Source organism: Suncus etruscus, chromosome 5 (assembly GCF_024139225.1).
Source record: "Suncus etruscus isolate mSunEtr1 chromosome 5, mSunEtr1.pri.cur, whole genome shotgun sequence".
NCBI classification, from domain to species: Eukaryota; Metazoa; Chordata; class Mammalia; order Eulipotyphla; family Soricidae; genus Suncus; species Suncus etruscus.
Genome location: NC_064852.1, coordinates 52,532,989 through 52,556,136, shown reverse-complemented (window position 1 = coordinate 52,556,136; position 23,148 = coordinate 52,532,989).

The following is a 23,148-nucleotide window of genomic DNA, read 5'->3' as shown; positions in this document are numbered from 1 at the left end:
ATAAAAGAGAAGTTTTATTGTGACTAATATATATAAATGACCAAAAAATTTCTTTCATACAAGTTTTTTTTATAATTGTGTAAAAATCATCCCAAAATTGTTTTATTGTTTTTGAACTTCACCAGGCAGTACTCAAGACTGACTTCTAGCTCAGCACTCAAAGACCAAACATGGTGGCTTGGGGGATTATAGGTAGCACCAGAGATTGAAGCCCTGTCAGCTGAATACTTTATTTCTGCAGAATTTAAGTAACACACATTAGACTCATAATAAACTCACATTAAAGCAGCTTGGCTATTCAATCTGCACTGTGATAATATTAACTTAATCATAGCTCCTGTAGCCTTTCCCACAAAATATACATAGGTAACTGTGTTACTCAGAAACCATAGAAAGGTTTCTATAGTCTTCTATACTAAGAAACCATAAAAACGTTTCTAAAGGACAACTGGAGTCATAGACATTTATGAACTATTATATTAATAACTTTCCTGAAATTATTAAGCATGTAAGTACACTTGAAGTGGGAGTGGCCAAATATACCAAAAAGGAACCTGCCACTGATGCCTGCTGCACTCCTGATCCTAGTTCTCCCAACTGGTTTTCCCAAATAGGTGTTTTCATCCTCCCAATTCGCATTTAGAGAGCTAGCCTCTAGAAAGATGAATTTGATACCAAATCATTTATAATTTCACCAAGAAAGATTTTAAATAACAGAAGTGGACCTGATAGCGGAGCCTGAATATACATTGCCTGAAGAGCAGAGGCCTTCCCCACTGAGCAGAGCGCAGCACCTCAACAGAGGTGAGTGAACTTGCCCTGAATGGTGGAACCAAGGAGCCTACTTCTTCTAGTCAATGAACCCAGCACAACACATAGAAAACACCACACTACAAGTGTGACAATGGGAAATAATGCAGGCCTCCAGCATGATTACAGAAAGAAGATGGCAGCTCTGAATCTGTGAAAAGTACCAACCACCTATTTAGACTATCAGAGAAGAACTCTAGAGAAGAAATATGGAATATCCTCATAGAACTCAAAGAAAGCATGGAACAAACTGATGAAACAAAAAATAAGAATTAAGAAGGAGCCTACCTAATGACACAGCTTATAAAATTAAAAAATGATTAACAAAATGGGACTATCTTAAACTGAGAAGCTTCTGCTCTTCAAAGGAAATAGTAACTAGGGTACAAGGTCACCCACAGAAAGGGAGAAACTATTTACCCCATACCTATAAGATAAGGGGCTAATATCTTATACAAAGTACTGACAAAACTTAACAAGACAAAACATCTAACCCAATTAAAAAATGGGAAGAAGAAATACAGATGGCTAATAGGCACATAAAAAATGCTCCCTACTTTTATAATTATCACAATAATCAGAGATGTAAATCAAAACAACAGTGAGATATCATCTCATGCCACACTAATGGCACACATTACAAAGACCAAGAACAACCAGTGCTGGTGGGGATGCGGGGGAAAAGGAACTCTCATTCACTACTGGTGGAAATGCTGTCTAGCCCAAACTTTCTGGAAAACATTATGGGTATTCCTCAAAAAACTGAAAATTAGGGGCCAGAGAGATAGCACAGTGGTAAGGCATTTGCCTCATATGTGGCCAACACAGTACGGACACCGATTTAAAATCCGGCATCCCATATGGTCCCCTGAGCCTGCCAGGAGCGATTTCTGAGCACAGAGCAAGGATTAACCCCTGAGCACTGTCAGGTGTGATCCCAAAACCAAAATAAATAAATACATAAGTAAATGAAAATAAAATAAATAAAAAGCATGTAAACTAATAAAAGAAATTAAAAGCTCTCTACACTCAAAACTTAAAAGGTAACATAAGCCAAAACAAAGACATCCTTTGCTTATGAGTTGAAACAGTAAATGTTACTAAAGTACCCATCTTTCCTAAAGTAGTTTAAATATTTAACACAATATTTTAAAAATATTAATAGAATTAAGGAAACAATAAAATATTCTAAAATTCTCTTGGAACCACAGAAGACTAAACAGTCAAAGAAATCCTGAAAAAATATAAGTATAAATATGGAAGCATCATTATCCTAGAATTATAATAATACAGGCATAATTAAAGTATGGTTATAAAAAACATACACAGAGATTAATGAAATAGAATAAAAGTTTCAGAAATAAATATACATACATATGAACATCAAATTTTTGCTTAAGGAACCAAGATCATACAGTGGAGAAAAAAAAAATGTCTCCCAAACAAATGGTTAGGGAAATATGATTAGGTAATGGATAGATCTATTAGCAATTAAGATATTTGTCTTGTATGTGGCCTAACTCTATTTGATACCCAGAACTGCAAAGGGATGTGCCAGAAATGATCCTTAAGCACAGAGCCAGGAGTAAATCCTGAGCAGTGCCAGGTATAACTCCAAATATCAAGTAAACAAAAAAGACAAAAAGTGAAGGAAAGAAGTACTGGTCATATGCAAAACAAAACAAACAAACAACCCAAAACCTAGATCAGCATTGGGTTTGAAAAATTAAAAGGAATTTAAGGTAATTCCTTTGCATATATAGCTGACTTTGGTTCAATTCCCACTACCTTACACGTTTTCTCCAGTAACTGTTAGGAGTGATCTCTAAGAACAGAGTAAAGAGTAAGACATGAATAGAGGTGAGTATAAAAAAACAAAAAGTGGGGCTGGAGCCTTGGCGCATACGATAGGATCCCCCCGGAGTCCCAGATGGTCCCCCAAGCCAGGAGCGATTTCTGGGCACATAGCCAGGAGTGACCCCTGAGCATCACCGGGTGTAGCCCCAAAACAAAAACAAACAAAAAAACAAACAAAATACAACAAAGAAAGAAAAAATCAAACAGACAAAAATGCAAAGAAGCTGCAGGTACTCAATGGAATACTAATCTACTATTAAAAAAAAAAACTGGTGCTGTTGGAGACAAAATGAATAGATCTTAATATTTTTACTCCAAGTAAAATAAAAACTTAAAAACTTGATACACTTATTAATACATGGGATATGAATAACTGAAAAAATAAAACAACCCCCTTGCTAATTCCCAGTCTCAGTGAAACCTATGACAATTACTAAAAAGAAAAAAGGTCATGAACGAGAGGAAAGAAGTCTTTTGGTATTGGTTGTTGGTATTGAAATTTTGGAGGATGTTAAGGAATTACACACATCATAGAAATATAAAACATTATTAAACTAATTATCTGTATCTTTAAAAGCAAACTACACTTAAATACTTGTAGAAAATATCTAACAAAATTTTTCTAGAATTTACCAATAGTCCATCTCTAAAAATAATTTTAGTTTCTGAACAAAGTGGACTTTTTATTTAATAGCTTTGCAATTCTTATGTCTGTGATGGCAAATTGTAAATGCAAAATACACCTGATGAAAGATAGTCTGATATAAGGTCCTTTTTTTTTCCAAATAAAATTTGACCGATTTTTGATATAGAAATAATATAAACAAAAAGAAACAATATTAGTATTATTTCAAAAAATATTTCTAATCATAAGAACCATATATATATATTTCAAGGTCAAATGTGTAAGTATGTTTGGTGTAAATCATTGTCAATTAACAAAAGAGCAATTTATATTTAATATAATAAAAAAGTCAGTCAAGAGACAAGAGAAATCTGCCTTAGAAATAACAAATGTTTAGCATGCATTTTTACCACTTGAGTTACATCTTTGAAAATAACAAAATAATAGATAATAACTTTGCTTAGAGCCCAGGAATTCACTATAACTACTCCAGGATTCCCTGTGGAGAGACCTAATCAGGCTGTCATTCAGCCAAGACTCACAGGTTATTAGCTCACAGGGATATTAGCTGACAGCTCATCTCCTTGGCTGGAAGCATAGTGGCTGCCAGAAGTCTATGACATAGCAGTTGTTCAACATTTTTAGTATCCCTCCTGGACCTACCAAAAGACATTACTGGCTAAAATCAGAAAGAATAGTTATGCCTTATCAAAGAGATATGGTTAATCCAAAATGATACACAGTATGAAAGCATTTCTGTTTGCCTTTGAAAGTATTTTTGGACTAACATTTGAATGTGTGTCTGATGTACTGAGAAATTACTTCAAAGAGATTAATGAAGCCATACTGTGAGGACCTGACACAGGAGAACTGGGAAATTATCCAACTTTCTCTTCATTCCACTTCCTTGCTGAACTCCTCTTTGAGACCATCTTTTGGTTACCATAAGGAAAAGCTAAAATGTCTTTTGGAATATATTTCATACTTATACAATGAGAGTTTGAATATCAGATTCTTCTTACAGTAGTAAATGTATATTAAAATATCTATATATGTCAATTACATCTTGATAGTTCATTTTTCTTTCATTATTTTTATGTAGTGTCCTCTTTACTTTCAGGAAAATTGACTCCCCCAAGCTATGTTATTATCTGGTCAATCTCCAAGCTGAAGGCTTGGGGAAGGTGACCTTAATTCACCACATCAAGTCCTTTTATAATAGTCACAGGGTTCAAACCTGAATATTTATTCAAAGCTGTCAAGTAACAGTAAACCTCAGAATGTCATAATGTGATTATTTCCTATAAAAGATTTCACAAATTGATGTAAGGCTTCCATGTGATACATCCATTTTAATAGTCATCATGATCAAAACTTAATATGTGAAGATGGACAATTGAAAGATACATAGCTGCATCCATTATCGATATCTAAAAATTAAATCTGAATTTTTCCCTTCCCCTTCCAATAATACATATAATTAAATAATTTTTTACTGAGGCTTTGTGATATTTTTAATTTAAATTCTTTCTAATTAAAACTATAAGTCAGCGAAGAGGCTATTAAGCTTATTAAGAACTGTCAATTATATTACAATATAAATATTATATTACATATATTTATATAATTATATATTATAAAAGTATATTTATATTACAATATATTATAAATGTATTACAATATAAATATTGTAACTTGATATCGAAGATAATTCTACCATGACATTAACAAGTTAATACACAGACACGTCTCTTCTTTTTCTCTTGCACACACACAACCACTTTACTTCTCATTACCACCTGTACCAATCTATATTAATTGATATACTTTAATTCAGTTGAACTGTATGTTTTCAAAGAAAATATAACAAAAATTAATGATAGTATTATCAAATAAGTTAAGTTTTACTTGATCCTGGTAGTGAGAAAATAAGACTATAAAGTATAGTGGGTGGTTAGCTTAAAGAATAGATTAAGGTTTTGTATTTATAGAAATGGAGAGTCTGAAAAGAACTAAACAGCACAAGAGAAAACTATGGAATAAATTCAAGAATAATTAGGAATTTTTGGAACAGAGTTCTTGAAGAATAGGAAACTAATTTCAATGAGAAAACATAAGTAATCACAGATAATAATTTTCTAGAGCTGAGTACAGGTACCCAGATTCAAGAAATTCAAAGGGTTCCAGCAAAAATTAAACCCAAATAGTAAAACTTCAAGACACATTATAATCAGAATGACAAAATTCAATGACATAATATTGAAAGCAGCAAGATTACAAAATAAACTTACATAAAAAGAAACCTCAGTGAGATTTCTAGTAAAAGATACCTTACAAGCCAAAAGATAAGGTAAGATGTAGTAAAGATAAACAAAATAAAAAATAAGAAATTCAACAAAATGAACACCTCACCAAGAATATCCAGCAAGATTTCATTCAGAGTTGAATGAATGATGCAAAGTTTCTGTAGAGGTAACAGATGAGGGAGTTCATAGCCTTGAAATCAATTTTCAAGAAATCTTATAGAAGGATCTTTCAAAATCAAAACAAAGTTCTCAGAACTTTGCTGTTGAGTTTGGCATTTGCTCACAGTGCAAATGGCTGGACTCTACTAAATTAAGAAAAGTTTGTTTATTTCTTAAAATTTCTTTTAAATTTTAAAATGACAATGAATTAAGTTTTTATTTATATTGAATGTTCTCTGCTTATTTGAACATTTTTATATTTATAAAAATTTTATTATAATATTTTAATTACTAATGTAAATACTTAAGCATTATCTATAATAAAATATTTTCTAACCTAAGGCCAGTTTTATACTTTGTGGATGAGACACACTTTGAAAAATATAAATTACTTGATTTAAAAACTGTTTCACATAGTTGACATAGTTGATCATAATATATATTTGTTTCCAGGTATATGGAAGAGAAATTATGTACAAAGAAAAATAGAGAAAAAAGGAGAAAACAATGAGAATTCAGCACTAAAACATGTGTGAAAGTTATTGTATTTCCAATAAGGTCAATAAGTCATTGTCAGAAGATTTATTTGCTTCTTGATCATTTTGTTATTTCTTTTGTTTCTGAATATTAAGTTACCAGATTCACATTGGCCTCTAAATTGGTGTGTTGCTACAGAGATGTTTTAAAAAAATTGGAGTTGTCACGTGGCCTAGAAATCTCAACCACTATTGCTTGTACTGTGAAATTTGAAGCATGTTTTTGGCTGCCAGGGCTTCCTGAAGTATGATAAAATGGAGTGAAAATGCTTGGAACTCACTCCACAAAAGTCCTTGTGACATCAGCCCAAAACAGCCATACCTGTTTTGCTTAGATTGGTGTCTCTTCAGAGAGCCATTGATGAATGGTGAAGCAGACCCATTGATGAAGCAGTGGTGTGAGTGCTGGATGAAGCAGATGTGGCTTCAGCAGGGCAGGAACTTATCCCAAGATTGCCAGCTTTTAACTGTGTTGTTAGTGTACCTATAATTTTACACGACTTGATTTACATCTCTTTTGAGAAAAGAGTGAGGATATAGAGCTAACCAAATGCAAACATGATGATTGCCGACATACCATTTTACTGTATAGGCAAATTCACATTTTATTTTAAAATTTTAAACACTTTTTACTCTTGCTAAATTGTATATTAATTGTATATATTTTATATAAAATATTTAATGTATAGGCATATAATTGTTCATACCATTAATCTAAAAATATATATGCCCATAAAAGGAAAACATCATTTTTAAAAATTATGTTCAATATTATTTGTTTATAATCTTGTGGAATTTTAGGGATTTAGCTTTATTCATCTATATTTGTGTAGGCATTACTGTCTCTGCAATTAAAAAATTGTTCTCATATAAAGATATAAATAAACATAGTAAGGAAGCAACAGAGTCAAAAGCATATGAAATGAAGGGGTAGACCCCTCCTACATATTATCCCTCCTCCCCCTGTGAGAAATCCTTCTGTCCTCTCATACCCCAACCCTGACCTCAAATTCAACAAGACATTATGTGTGACAAAAAAGTCCCCTGCATTACACCCCCACAAGAAAATCTCAAACGACTTTCCTTTATGTGTTTAAAATCTCTATAACATTTTTCTTTAATTCTTTTTTAAATTTAATTTTATTTATGTATTTCTTCTATTATATGCATACATATAATTTACTTTTTCTTTTTTATATATTTCTTCTTTTTTTTTTTCCCTTCTCTTCAACTTAGCCAGATTTGGTTCTGCTAGGTACAAAAACCTACAAGAAAAAGTCTTGCCTGGGATAAAAGCTCACGTCAAAACCAAGGCACAGAGAAGGTGCTGACTGTCATTCTTACCTTCACTTCCACTAGCAATATAATATGGTACCATCTCCTTTTTGCATAGGCACTCTAAATAAGGGGAAATCTTATACACAGAAACAAACTCTTATCAACTAGGGATAAGAACCCATAGATTTTATAATACAGGGAGGCCTCCCACCTTGAGCATATGCTATGTAGACCCAACTTATTCTCCATGTGATTGGACAGCGACTGTCCAACCCAGAACCCCAGGTCCCAGCAACAGAATCAGGGACCAAATTCCTCTCTAGGAAATTTTCAATACCACTCTGGCACCAACTTGTAATAGTTATGATATGCCACCCTGACATGAGGAAATGACAACAACTTGAACTGAGGACCCTATCTCATCACATACAGGTCTGATGCAATCAGGAGACATGAAAACCTTTGCACTATGCAAAAACCAAAATCTCTAACTACAGAAGACTGACCTTGACAAACATAGTCTGGGCAGATCCTATCAAGGGACAAATGAGAAAGATCCTAGCTGAATATTTGTACAAAAATCAAGATCTCTAACTCCAAAGGTCTGACTTTGACAACCACAACTGAGCATAACTTCAGCAACCATACTACCATACTAAAAGACTATTATAGGCTCTGTTCTAGGATCTAAGCAAAAACCAAGACCACTGAATATGGAAGACTGATTACAACAACAGGGATGAAATAGAACTTCTAGAACCATAAAAAATAAATAAATAAATAAATAAATAAATAAATAAATAAATAAATAAATAAATAAATAAATAAATAAATAAATAAATAAATAAATAAATAAAGCTCTCTCCTAGCCTTCATCCTATGATCTATGCAAATAACAAGATTTCTAGCTATAGAGGCGTGATGTCATCATCCACAACTGACCGGAAAGTTCTCTGGCACCACAGAAAGAAATTGGGGTGTGGAAATGAGAGGGTATGGAGTCTTTAGTTATTCCCACGGCAGTATGCTTTAAAGGTGGAGAAACCCTGTATCACTTAGGCCAAGGGAATTCCCTTTCTAATTTCCCCAATAATTACTGTGCTTATGCAAAAAAAAAAAAAAAAGGAAGAAGAAGAAACACAAACTTTTTTTTAGCTGGTTTGGGTTTTTTTTCCTTTCTTCCAACTGTTTTTATTTTATTTATTTTTATTTGTTTTGTTTTGTTTTGTTCTGTTCTGTTTTTTGTTGTTGTTGTTCTTTTATTTGTTGCTGTTCTTTTTGAACTTTTGTTATTATTGCCTTATTGTTTTGTGTTTTTGTTTATTTTTTATTTTTATTTTGTTTGCTTTGCTTTGTTTTGTTACCCTTCTGTTTTCTTTTTTCCTTTCTCCTTCTAAAGGGAAATTTATAATACCTAGATGGACTCCCCCTAGTTCCTTTTTTATTACTGTTTCTCTTTCTCTATTTTCTTTTGTTTTTGTTTTCTTCTCCTTTATCTTTCCGTATATCTCCAACAGAACCACTTTACTGGAATTATCTTGTTCAGCCTCATAATATGAGGGGGGAAAATGGATGTACCTTGGCCAGACAGTCGGATGAACATTTAGTGGAAATAAAAAATGATCAAACTTGAACACCAAACCCATAGTCAAAGACAACAGAAACGGTACCCAATTTACAACAAGCTGTACAAGTTGGAAACAAATACTCTAGCATTATGGGGAATAAAGTAGGGAGTAATGGGATGTATGCTGAGAACAGTGGTGGAGGAAAGACAACACTAGTGGTAGGAATGCCTCTTATTCATTGTCACTATGTGCCTTGAATATTTCTGTGAAATAATTTTAATTCACTTTGACCACAATAAAAGAAAAAGAAAACAAGAAACAGCAAGCAAAAAAGAAAGAAAGAAAAAGAAAGGAAGGAAGAAAAGAAAGAAAGGAAGGAAGGAAGGAAGGAAGGAAGGAAGGAAGGAAGGAAGGAAGGAAGGAAGAAAGAAAGAAAGAAAGAAAGAAAGAAAGAAAGAAAGAAAGAAAGAAAGAAAGAGAGAGAGAGAGAGAGAGAGAGAGAGAGAGAAAGAAAGAAAGGAAGGAAGGAAGGAAGGGAAGGAAGGAAGGAAGGAAGGAAGGAAGGAAGGAGGAAGGAAGGAAGAAAGAAGGAAGGAAGAAGAGAAAGAAAGAAAGAGAAAGAAAGAAAGAAAGAAAGAAAGAAAGAAAGAAAGAAAAAAGAAAAAAGAAAGAAAGAAAAAAGAAAGAAAAAGAAAGAAAGAAAGAAAGAAGAAAGAAAAAAGAAAGAAAAAGAAAGAAAGAAAGAAAGAAAAAAGAAAGAAAGAAAGAAAGAAAGAAAGAAAGAAAGAAAGAAAGAAAGAAAGAAAGAAAGAAAGAAAGAAAGAAAGAGAAAGAAAAGAAACAAAGGGGCTAGACAACAGTGCATCAGGTAAGTCATTATAAGGACCCCAGGTGTTTGCCTAAAATTATCAGGAGTTATCCCTGAAAGCAGAACAAGAAGTAAGCCCTGAGCACTTGTGGATGTGGACCCCAAACAAAACAAAACAATAAAAGCATGGGATATGAATATCTTTTTCTACAGAACTGACCTTACCTTGGGGTGTAGTGTGGCTAGAAAGTGTTCTTGGAACACTGATGGAAGGAATGGGCACTTTGGTGACTGGTGTAGTATTGGAACAATGTAAGCAAGAAGGGTATATGATTAATAGTATTGAAATTGGTGACTTAATACAATTGTTAAAAATAAATATTAAAGAATAAGTAAAATTAAATGTTTTAGATACAATAACTATATATTTTTATTAAAAGAAAGAATTAGTATTCACACAAAAAGATTATTAAAAGTAGTACCTCAAGTATGAACTTTGTGTGTGTTTATATAGGTCTAATCCAGGGCTTCAACTATGCAAGACAAGTAAGTACTCTAGCACTGAGCTACATCCATATGCCAGATGCTAAAAACTAAGATTTAAACATTTAGATATATCTCACATCGGTGAGAATGGTACATATCAAAAATAGTAAAAAATATCTGTGCTGTTGGGGATGTGGTGTAAAAGCAACTGTGATCCACTGCTGGAGGGAATTTTATCTGACTCAACCCCTCTGGAAAATAGTATGGAGAGTCCTCAATAAACTTATAATTGAGCTCCATATGACCCAACAATTACATTTTTGTTTATCTATTTCAAGGACTTAAAAATATTTACTCAATAAGATGCATGCAAATCATTATTTATTGCTGCAATGAGTTCAATAGAGAAGATGAATCAACCTACGTTTATAATGATAGATGAGAGGATTATGAAGATGTGATACATATACACATGCTATGCAGCTGCAAAGAGTGATAAAATAATGCAATTTTCTGCAACTTGGTTGGAACTGGAAGTTATGTTGAGTGAAGTACGCCAGAAAAAGAGAAACACAGGATGGTTTGACTTATATGTCTGTGATATATAAAATAATTGAACAAGGAAATGTAATATATTAAAGAGGAGGTGCCAAGATCACACCTGACCCCAGAGCCAAGGGAGGAAAAGGACATACATGAAATTAAGGCAGAAAGAAAAAAGAGGGGATTGGGAAGTAATGGAGGAAATAGGAGTCTAGTCTTTGTTATATTGGGGATGTGGGAGGTTAGTATAGCTATATATCCAAAGCACAGACTTATAAAAAAAGACTCAACTGAAAACATTAGATCTAAACTGAAGCTATAGAATTTTAATGTACCTGTCAAGGTGCAAGCAGAATTTGGGGGAGTTAGGTTTGGGGGGTGTAGGGTGACTGAATATGGGGAGCATTGCTGATGATAGTTGTCACTAGTGGTTGGTTTGCCATTGAAATATTATATGCCCAAAACTTCACTATTAATAACTTTATAAACAACTGTTCTTTAATTAAATATTTTTGTTGCACCCCACACCATTATTTGGCCTAGGCCTGGTTTATTTCACAGCAAAGCACTACTTTGTCTGCCACTTCAGGCTCTGTTCCCAGTGCATACTTTGGAAGAAGGTCAGCAAGCAGCTCAATGACAGAATGAGGGCTGTCAGCTGGATGTGCTAGCTGGTAGACCATTAAACCACAGAAAAACATGTTTGTTAATTCCAAGCCCCTTTCCCCTCTTGTTCACTTCCTTCTTTTACCCTGTATAATCTATGAGCCTGCTCAATAAAGTTGGAACTGCTCTGACAGAACCCCCTGGCCATATCTGAGTGCTTGTTGGCACTGTGACAAGACTTCTCTCCTCCCCTCAACCCTATGCAGGATTCTCACCTGTGAAGGTAGTTTGCTAAGGAGGCTTTGGTCCCCTGAGGTTAAGTGGTACCTGCTGGATGGCCCACTCAGTCCACTACCAGGAACCCAGGAAGACCTGATAATTTTTAACAAAACTAAGATTCATAGTCATAACCATGATATCTAATTTAATATTTTGAAATATTCTGAAGAGATATGTTCTTTATAAAAATTGTGTTATCTCATATAGAAAAATGACAATGTTTTTATTATAGATAAAACCAAAGGCAAAAATATAAGAGGAATTAGTAGACAACAAAGTTAATAAAGCTTTGTAATTGTTTATAATATTATAGTAACTATAAATACATAGTGTCTTTCTTCATTAATTTTGTTACAACAGGTTTTATGTTTTTACATTCAGAAGTTGCATAAAATAAAATTTACTGAGAAAAATATTTTCAATATCATTGACTATCTGCTGAGAAGTACTTAGGCATCAGTAAAGACAGTGTCATGATCAAAAGTTGTGTTGGTCTTGTCAATTTTATGACTAGGACATAAGTTTATCTAAGAATCTTGAAAGTGCTTCATTAGTCTTGAACTGTAGTTAGAGCAAGTGTAGAAAAGTTATCTCAAAAAGTATTCATTGTACATACTGTGGCTGAATAAAGGCTTTTGTTGGCACTGTGCTTTCTGCTAAGTTATCTGGAACCAACTAGCAGTCATAGCAGCTACTGGGAAACAGGAACTAAGACACAGTGAAAAGAAAGTAATTTCAGCCACAGCAGGTAGAATGAAAGATATAAAAAATATTTTTAGGAAAAACCACTAACAAATCAAAAGTTGGTATTTGGTATGAAACTTTCTAAAGGGAAAAGTTGCAAATGCCCTTTAACAGAATAAAGGAAAAAAAATGGTATTCTAGTACAGTCCTAATTCCTTTAACTGAACAAAAAAATTTGATGCCATATTTTATCTATTGCATACTTATTTACTATTTGAATATATATTGCAATAAAAAGAACAATATTTATGGTGAGTTTTTGGGGTTTTTTTGGTTTGTTTTGTTTTGGTTTTGTTTTTGGGCTACACCCAGTGGTGCTCAGGGGTTACTCCTGGCTGTCTGCTCAGAAATAGCTCCTGGCAGGCACTGGGGACCATATGGGACACCGGGATTCGAACCAACCACCTTTGGTCCTGGATCGGCTGCTTGCAAGGCAAACGCCACTGTGCTCTCTCTCCGGGCGCAGGTTTTTTTTTTTTAAATGATATACTTTGTAGTGCTCAGGTCTTACTCCTTGCTCTGCACTGAGAGATCACTCTTGGCAGGAATGTAGGGGGAGGTAGGAAACATGATAATCATCTGGGGTCTGCCAGAGATAAAACTTTAGCCGGCTATATGCAAAGAAAAATTTTACTTGCTTTATTATCCGTTAGATACTAGTGAATTTTTTTAAGTATGAGGAAACAAGTGAAAAGTTACTTTTCATAATTCTAGTCATAAACTTATAATAAAGAAATAAAGTGAGCTAGAGACATATAGTACAAGGGACAAGGAGCTTTCCTTGCACCAGGTCTACTTGGACTTGATCTCCCACAACCCATATGGTCCTCAGAGCAAACCTTGGATACCTCCAGGTGTGGCATAAAATAAATAAATAAAAACCACTAGATGTTTGCTGAAATAAATAATCACACTATATTAATAGACTAAACTATGAACATAACATCTCATAATGATTCTTCAAATCTGTTAAACATTTGAAGTCAGAATTAAACAAATTTGTTCAAGTTATTTATTCACTTATTTAGCTATATTTTAGAGCATTTACTTTGTGTCCAGTGTAATGATAAGTCCTTGACCTCAATATTAACTGAAGCATAATCTCAACATGTTTTTAGTTAGCATTACAGATACTATTATAACATTCAGATAAAACAGATATGGTAACCTGATAACACATAGAGCTTTGCTCATACAAGTGGAGTGGGTGATGGATGATCCCATGTTGCATATTGATAATGAATCTTCGTAAAATTTATTAAGCCCTTACAATGTACCAAATAATGGCTTCTTTTTGGCTATTTTTATCAGTAAGCAATCCAAGAGAATATCTATAATTACAAAAATGTGTGTTTTCTAGCATTAATTGAAATATTATAGATAATTACACACAACCCAGTCTCAAGGGGAATAGGGAAGCGGGTTTGGAAACGGCTGCTGCAGGAAATAATCCAAACCAAGATGGAGAAGGAAATAAGTTTGGAGATCCTTCCACCATTTTGGGAAAGCAAGATCCACAGGAACTGCAGTCTTTATTAGGAAGAATGGGACTACCCCATGGAAGGAGAACAGGTTGGAATAGAGACACAATTCAGAGGTTCTTCCTACCCAGGTAAGATAAATATATGTAAAGAAGCCATTTTTGATTAGGGTGAAGGCCAGTTAGTCCAACAAATTATTTTTTATATTTTATTTACACACCTTGATTACATACATGATTGTGTTTGGGTTTTAGTCATGTAAAGAACACCACCCATCACCAGTGCAACATTCCCATCACCAATGTCCCAAGTCCCCTCCTCCCCACCAAACCCCTGCCTGTACTCTAGACAGGCTTTCTATTTCCCTCATATATTCTCACTATTAGGATAGTTCAAAATGCAGTTATTTCTCTAACAAACATCCCTGTTTGTGGTGAGCTTCATGAGGTGAGCGTGACATACAGACTTAAACTACAGAGGATACTCATCGAACACACTCAAGCAAACTCACATTCCCTTGCTATTCTCTCCTCTCTTCTCACTACTTTCTCTTTTTATCATTTCTTCTCCAGTCTTCTCTCTACTTTTTTTTCTTTCCTCTTTTCCCTTCCTTTCCAATGTATTTTCTCGTTTCTCCCTTCCTACCCCTACCATATACCTTCCCCTTTCCCCCGTTTGGAAATCCAAATACCCACTCATCCCTCATTCCCATCCATACTTCCCACTGTATTAACACTCTTCACCCTCAGTCCTTAATCTATTTAAAAAAAAAAAAGAATGTCTTTCATTTTTCTTAAAACCCATAGATGAGTGAGACCATTCTGCATTTTTCTCCCTCTCTCTGACTTATTTCACTCAGCATAATAGATTCCATGTACATCCATGTATAGGAAAATTTCATGACTTCATCTCTCCTGACAGCTGCATACTATTACATTGTGTATATGTACCACAGTTTCTTTAGCCATTCATCTGTTGAAGGGCATCTTGGTTGTTTCCAGAGTCTTGCTATGGTAAAAAGTACTGCAATGAATATAGGTGTAAGGAAGGGATTTTTCTATTGTTGTTTTTTTTTTGTGTGTGTGTTCCTAGGGTATATTCCTAGGAGTGGTATAGCTGGGTCATATGGGAGCGCAATTTCCGGTTTTTGGAGGAATCTCCATATCGCTTTCCATAAAGGTTGAACTAGACGGCATTCCTACCAGCAGTGGGTAAGAGATCCTTTTCTCCACATCCCCGCCAACACTGTTTGGTCTCATTCTTTGTGATGTGTGCCAATCTCTGTGGTGTGAGGTGGTACCTCATAGTTGTTTTGATTTACATCTCCCTGATGATTAGTGATGTGGAGCATTTTCTCATGTGTCTTTTGGCCATTAGTATTTCTTCTTTGTCAAAGTGTTCGTCCATTACTTCTCCCCATTTTTTGATGGGATTAGATGTTTTTTTCTTGTAAAGTTCTGTCAGTGCCTTGGATATTTTTGAGACTAGCCTCTTTTCTGATGGGTATTGGGTGAATAGTTTCTCCCACTCAGTGGTGTCTCTTGTATTCTGGGCGCTATTTCCTTTGAGGTGCAGAAGCTTCTCAGCTTAATATATTCCCATCTGTTAATCTCTGCTTTCACTTGCTTGGAGAGTGCAGTTTCCTCCTTGAAGATGCCTGTAGTCTCAATGTCCTGGAGTGTTTTGCCTATGTGTTCTATATATCTTATGGTTTTGGGTCTGATATCGAGGTCTTTAATCCATTTGGATTTTACCTTCATTCATGACTTTAGCTGGGGGTCTAAGTTCAATTTTTTGCAAGTGGCTATCCAGTTGTGCCAACACCACTTGTTGAAGAGGCTTTCTTTGCTCCAGTTAGGATTTCTTGCTCCTTTATCAAAAATTAGGTGACTGTATGTCTGGGGAACATTCTCTGAGAATTCAAGTCTATTCCATTGATCTGAGGGCCTGTCTTTATTCCAATTCCATGCTGTTTTAATAACTATTGCTTTGTAGTACAGTTTAAAATTGGGGAAAGTAATTCCTTCCATATTCCTTTTCCCAATGATTGCTTTAGTTATTCTAGGGTGCTTATTATTCCAAATGAAGTTCAAAAGTGCCTGAACAACTTTGAAGAATGTCATGGGTATCTTTAGTGGAATCACATTAAATCTATACAATGCTTTGGGGAGTATTGTCATTTTGAGGATGTTAATCCTGCCAATCCATGAGCAGGGTATGTGCTTCCATTTTCGTGTGTCCTCTCTTATTTCTTGGAGCAGAGTTTTATAGTTTTCTTTGTATAGATCCTTCACGTTTTTATTCAAGTTGATTCCAAGATATTTGAGTTTGTGTGGCACTATTGTGAATGGGTTTGCTTTCTTAATGCCCATTTCTTCCTTATTACTATTGGTGTCTAGAAAGGCCATTGATTTTTGTGTGTTAATTTTGTAGCCTACCACCTTGCAATATGAGTCTATTGTTTCTAGAAGCTTTTTGGTAGAGTCTTTAGGGTTTTCTAAGCAGAGTATCATGTCATCTGCAAAGAGCAAGAGCTTGACTTCTTCCTTTCCTATCTGGATTCCCTTGATACCTTTTTCACCTAATCACTATAGCGAGTACTTCCAGTGCTATGTTGAATAGGAGTGGTGAGAGAGGACAGCCTTGTCTTGTGCCAGAATTTAGAGGAAAGGCTTTCAGTTTTCTCCATTGAGAATAATATTTGCCACTGGCTTGTGGTAGATAGCCTTAACTATATTAAGCAAGGTTCCTTTCATTCCCATCTTGCTGAGAGTTTTGATCAAGAATGGGTGTTGAATCTTATCAAATGCTTTCTCTGTATCTATTGATATGATCATGTGGATTTTATTTTTCTTGTTGTTGATTTTGTGTATTATGTTGATAGATTACGGATGTTAAACCATTCTTGCATTTCTGGGGTGAAACCTACTTGATCATAGTGGATGATCTTCTTAATGAGGCATTGAATCCTATTTGCCAGGATGTTGTTGAGGATCTTTGCATCTGTGTTCATCAGTGATATTGGTCTGTATTTTTCTTTTATTCATAGCAACTCTTTCTGTTTGGGGTATCAAGGTGATGTTGGCTACATAAAAGCTATTTGAAAGTGTTCCTTTTTTTTAGATTTCATGAAAGAGTCTTGCCAGGATTGGTAGTAGTTCCTCTTGGAACGTTTAAAAGAAATCATTAGTGAATCCATCTGGGCCTGCGCTTTTGTTTTTGAGCAGGTATTTGATCACCGTTTTAATTTCATCAATAGTGATGGGGTGTTTAGATATGCTAATCCTCTTCATTCAACCATGGAAGACGATAAGACCCCAAGAATTTATCCATTTCCTCCAGGTTCTCATTTTTAGTGGCATAGAGTTTCTCAAAGTAGTTTCTGGTTACCCTTTGAATCTCTGCCATATCAGTAGTGATCTCTCCTTTTCCATTCCTAATAGGAGTTATCAAGTTTCTCTCTAACTTTCTTTGTTAGTTTTGTCAGTGGTCTATCAATCTTGTTTATTTTTTTGAAGAACCAACTTCTGCTTTCGTTGATCTTTCAGATTGTTTTTTGGGTTTCCACTTCATTGATTTCTGCTCTCAGCTTTGTTATTTTCTTCTGTCTCCTTATTTTTGGGTCCTTTTGTTGAGCACTTTCTAATTCTATGAGCTGCATCATTAAGGTATTCAGGTAAGCCACTTTTCCTTCCTGATGTGTGCTTGCAAAGCTATCAATTTTTCTCTCAGTACTGCTTTTGCTGTGTCCCATAAGTTCTGATAGTTTGTGTCTTTATTCTCATTTGTTTCCAGGAAAGTTTTTATTTCCTCTTTGATTTCATCTCAGACCCACTGGTTATTCAGTATGAGGCTGTTTAACTTCCAGGTGTTAAAGTTTTTCTTCTGTGTCCCTTTGGAATTCACATATAATTTCAGGGCCTTATGGTCAGCGAAGGTAGCCTGCAAAATTTCTATCTTCCTGATATTATGGAGGTATGTTTTATGTGCCAGCATGTAGTCTATCCTGGAGAATGTCCCATGTACATTGGAGAAGAATGTGTATCCAGGTTTCTGAGGATGGAGTGTTTTATATATATATATATATATATATATATATATATACTGGGCCTTTTTCTTTCATTTCTCTTATCAGGTCTAGTTTATTTCTTCATACTGTACATACCCCTTTATTAATACAAAATGTCCATCTTTGTCCCTTACAACTTTCCTGAGTATAAAGTTTGCATCATCTGATATCCAACCTTTTTATGGTGTTGTTTGCTTGGATAATTTTCCTCCAGCCTTTTATTTTGAGTGTATGTTTGTTCTGACTATTCAGGTGCATTTCTTGTAGGCAGCTTTGATCACCCAAACCTGCTTGTAAGGACAGGGGTCACCAGTTATTCGTGGGTCATGAAGAGGACTTAACCTGTAAAAGAATTGGGGAGGGGAACAGACAGGAATCAAGACAAGATTCTGATCAAGAGCCGTTTATTGCAAAGTTCACAGAGCTTATATAGTAACAAGCCACAAAGAGGCAGGGGGGTGGGCCTGTGGAATGAAATGTGTACATGCCAGATAACATGAAGGCATTTACCATTAAAATATTTACAATTACCCAATGTTCTTACTAAACATAAAGTTAAACCTAGATCTTAACTCATGCTTGAAAGGTCAACAGGAACAAGGCTGGCAACATAGTTTAGCAAACCTCCTCAGGCATCCTGTTTGGTAGCACAATTTGTGCTAACTTAGTCTTGTGGTTTACTCATTTCCTAAGTCCCGGGCAGGGGGCCTCTAGGGCAGGTATACCAGGAAGTTGTGCAAAGCAGCAGCAGAAGCAGACCAAGGGTGTGGGGCTGTCAGGTCCCTGACAGTTCCCCCTCTACTCTAGACTGCAAAAGAGAAAAAGGGTGGCAAAGCCTGTCTTTGGTTGTTGCTGCAGACAGAGAGCAAACTTATTCATCATTGGCAGAACCACAGCCTGGGTCTTTCTGAGAGGCCCGTGCAGGCAAATCTCTGGAAGCCCTCTATTTGCAGCTCAGTTTCATCAATTTGGTCCTGCTCTGAAGAATTCAGCTTAGAATAGTGCACAGTCACTTGCTTGGCACTGATAGAATCAACCTGCTGCTTAATAAAGTTGGTCAGCTTACGAAACGCCCATGGGCCAGAGAAAATTAGCAAAAGAAGGCCAATTACAGGTCCCAAAATACTGGGCAACAAGGTGGAGAGCCATGGGGAGGTTGCAAACCAGTTTTTGTACAAGGCTTACTCTTTGCCTAAACCTCTTTTTGTCTCTTCCAAGCTCTTTAGTACTCTGCGTATGCTGTTTTTTACCAGACCCAGTTTATCTTTAAAAATACAACATTTCTTATGGAGGGCAGCACACAATCCCCCTTCTTTCAAAAACAATAGATCCAAACCCCGCCTATTTTGCAACACAACTTCAGCAAGAGAGCCCACAGTTTGTTGGATATAGTCAAGTCCCATTTTCAACTCTTCTACATCCCAAACAACCATTTGTGTTAAGGCAGATATTTGGCCCTGAGTATGCACTAGGGAGTAGATTCCAGTTCCGGTGCCGGCAGCAGAAAGCCCAAGAAGAACTGCAAGGGTGACGGCTGTTAGGGGCTCTCTTTTTTGCCTGGAATAATCATAAGGGTTAAGGGCAGCCTGAAAAACAGATTCTGTATAAACTTGCAGATTTGGTAAAAGCATAACCAAAGCACAGTAATCGCGGGATTCAAGAAAAAGGTCAGTAATAATATGAGTGGAAAGACCAGTAGAGTAAGCAAAAAAGGTTGAATCAGGAGACTGTAAAAAGAGAGAGGTTTGTGTAACCACAATAGTATCATTACAAATAGGTTCAAGGGGGAGTGGGGGGAGCATATGAGGACCAAGAAAGCATGTTCCCAATCCCACCACCTGTCCCACAGTAATCTTGTGTGAATCAAGATCGTCTTGCCATCGTAGGTCTTCTAATTTGTTGGTGGTTGTGGGCACACTGAAGGTGGAAATGCCTTCATAGTTGGGCGGTTGGAAGGAATAGCATATCCAGCAGTTTTCATAGTCAGGGTCAGTTATAGTGGCAGCAGAAGCATTCATCATGTCCAAAATAAGCTGTGCTGTGGACGCAGGTCCAGCAGGTATAACCGGTCTAAAATATGTTGTGGGAGTAATTCTGTGGGTGGGGCTGGTGTAGGAGGAGGAAAAGGTGCCGGGGGAAGGGTAAAAGGCAGTCCATTTGGACGGTGCAAAATGAGATTGGGTCCCAGAACTGCTCCTGCAGGAGATGGCGGCTGCTTAACAAGTTGTAAAGAAAAAAGCATGCTGGGGTCTGTGCCAGAAATATACAATAGAAGTCCCATTCCAGGACAGATGTTCAGTGATGGGCTTTACCCTTTTTAGTCAATGTAATAATAATATGGTTGCACCATTGCTCTCTTTGCCAAGTGCTACACAACCCGTCTCTGGCTCCTTTTCTGACTTTGATAAAGTCAGTGGAGGAGGAGGGATTCCAATAGGAATCCCCCGTGGATTCACAGCCCTAGGTGGCACAAAAATAGGAGTCCCTTCCACCACATATGTGGTTGTACTCACGGGCACAGTGGGTGCTGGGACAAACATAAAAATTATTTTTTTGAAGTCTATTGAGGGCATTGCCACATCTTGCCCACTTAGAAGGAATAACAGGGCGTCCCTGGGATCCTGCAGTGTATCTGCCTTTACTGTAGCCATTGGCAAGGGTTTGAGGCAGCTTAGATGGGGGCCAATAAGTGTCTGGCATCTGCCAATCTTTGGAGGCTCCGAGGGCCAGGTGGCAAAGATCTGTAAGCAAAATCAAATCCGTGGGAGGCTTGTGGGAGATTCTGGTTTGGGTGGCTACAACATCTCCAGCCTGGTTTTTTAATAGCCATGTATAATTAAAAAGTTGGTAAAAGCCAGACACGTGGGCAGTAATAAAAAAAGAGGAGCCCAAAAGGGGGCTTAAAATTCAAAAAGAGAAGGAAAAGAGTTATTATCAGCACAGTCTTCAAGCAGCTTTGCATTTTCATGGTCAGCATCTGAAAGAGAAAGAACATCGCTCTCAGGGATATCTTCCCTGGGTGGGTTATAAAGCTTAACTAGTCTTTCTGGCAACCATTGGGACTCATTTGTTGAGCGAATGTGGACACAGGCATGTTCTTTTCCCCAAATTAGCACAGGATCAGGACCACACCATTTGCCTGTGGCCACATCCTTCCAGAGAACGAATTAGAAGTCATTTTGCGTGAATGGGTGCCAGAGTCGGTGGACTGTGGACCGGCCTTGCAATCCAATGTTAAAAAAATTAAGAACAAAAAGGGCATGACTTTAAAGCAGCCAAGGACGGCCGCAGCGAGTGAACGCAAGTTCTTCTGCCAAACTTAATTTTTTGAGCATATTTTTAAGTATTTGATTGGCTCTTTCCACAATACCCTGCCCTTGTGGAATTCTGTTTTATGGATGATATTTATTTTTGAGCAGAAATTAGAAAACTTTTTACTGGTGTATCCGGGGCCATTGTCTGTTTTTAGAATGGCAGGAATGGGGAGAACTGAAAAGCTTGCAAGCATGTGGGCAATAACATCTTTAGAAGCCTCTCCAGTTTGTAATGAGACCTGATTTAACTGGGTCATTGTTAGCATCAGAAATAATGTTGCTTAAGAGACCCCAATAAGAAAAGATGATTTTTTGCTGTGCCTCACTACCATATTTGTCAAAGTATGCAGACAATTCCCTACCCAATTTGTCCCAAGTACTCACATTTTTTGGGGACGTGTTAAGATAAACTAGGGACACACGTCCTTAATAAAAACAAAAAATCTAGCTAAATCCTTTTTCTTAATTCTGATATGTCTGTCCTGTAATGTTGTCTTGACTTCTTTTAAGAAAGTCACCTTCTTAGAAAATTGGGCCCCCATTCTGGAAGGCTATGGGATGGCAGATTTAAGTCGACTTATTAGGCTAACCTCTCTGCACCATAGTCTTCAAAATAAAGACTGACCTGATGTCTGCCGAGCAGGCTCTCGAGACGCGCTCTGTGTCAATGCCGTCCAGTTAAAATCCATGCTTCGAGCCCCACATTGGGCGCCACCTGCAACCACCCAAACCTGCCAGCAGGGATGGGAATCGCCAGTTATTCATGGGTCATGAAGAGGACTTAACCTGTAAAAGAATTGGGGAGGGGAACAGACAGGAATCAAGACAAGATTCTGATCAAGAGCCCTTTATTGCAAAGTTCACAGAGCTTATATAGTAACAAGCCACAAAGAGGCAGGGGGGTGGGCCTGTGGAAAGAAATGTGTACGTGCCAGATAACATGAAGGCATTTACCATTAAAACATTTACAATTACCCAATGTTCTTACTAAATATAAAGTTAAACCTAGATCTTAACTCATGCTTGAAAGGTCAACAGGAACAAGGCTGGCAACACAGTTTAGCAAACCTCCTCAGGCATCCTGTTTGGTAGCACAATTTGTACTAACTTAGTCTTGTGGTTTACTCATTTCCTAAGTCCCAGGCAGGGGGCCTCTAGGGCAGGTATACCAGGAAGTTGTGCAAAGCAGCAGCAGAAGCAGACCAAGGGTGTGGGGCTGTCAGGTCCCTGAGAGGCAGCAGAAGGTTGGATTGAGTTTTTTGATCCATTTAGCGCCTCTGTATCTCTTAACTGGTGCATTTAGTCCATTGACATTTAGAGAAAGAATTGTCCTGGGATTTAATGCCATCTTTATATCGAAATTTGGTGTGCCTTTTGGTCAGTCTTGTCTTAAATTAGGTCTTTCAGTTTTTCTCTTAAGACTGGTTTTGAGTCTGTAAAGTTTCTGAGCTATTGTTTGTCTGTGAAACCATGTATTTTTCTGTCAAACCTGAAAGTGAGTTTTGCTGGGTACAGTATTCTAGGCGAAGCATTCATTTTATTGAGTTTTGTCACTATGTCCCACCACTGCTTCTGGCCTTGAGTGTTTCTGGTGAAAGGTTTGCTGTAAATCTCAAGGATGTTAACCTTGAATGTAATTTCTTTTGTTGATCTTGCTGCTTTCAGAATTCTGTCTCTAT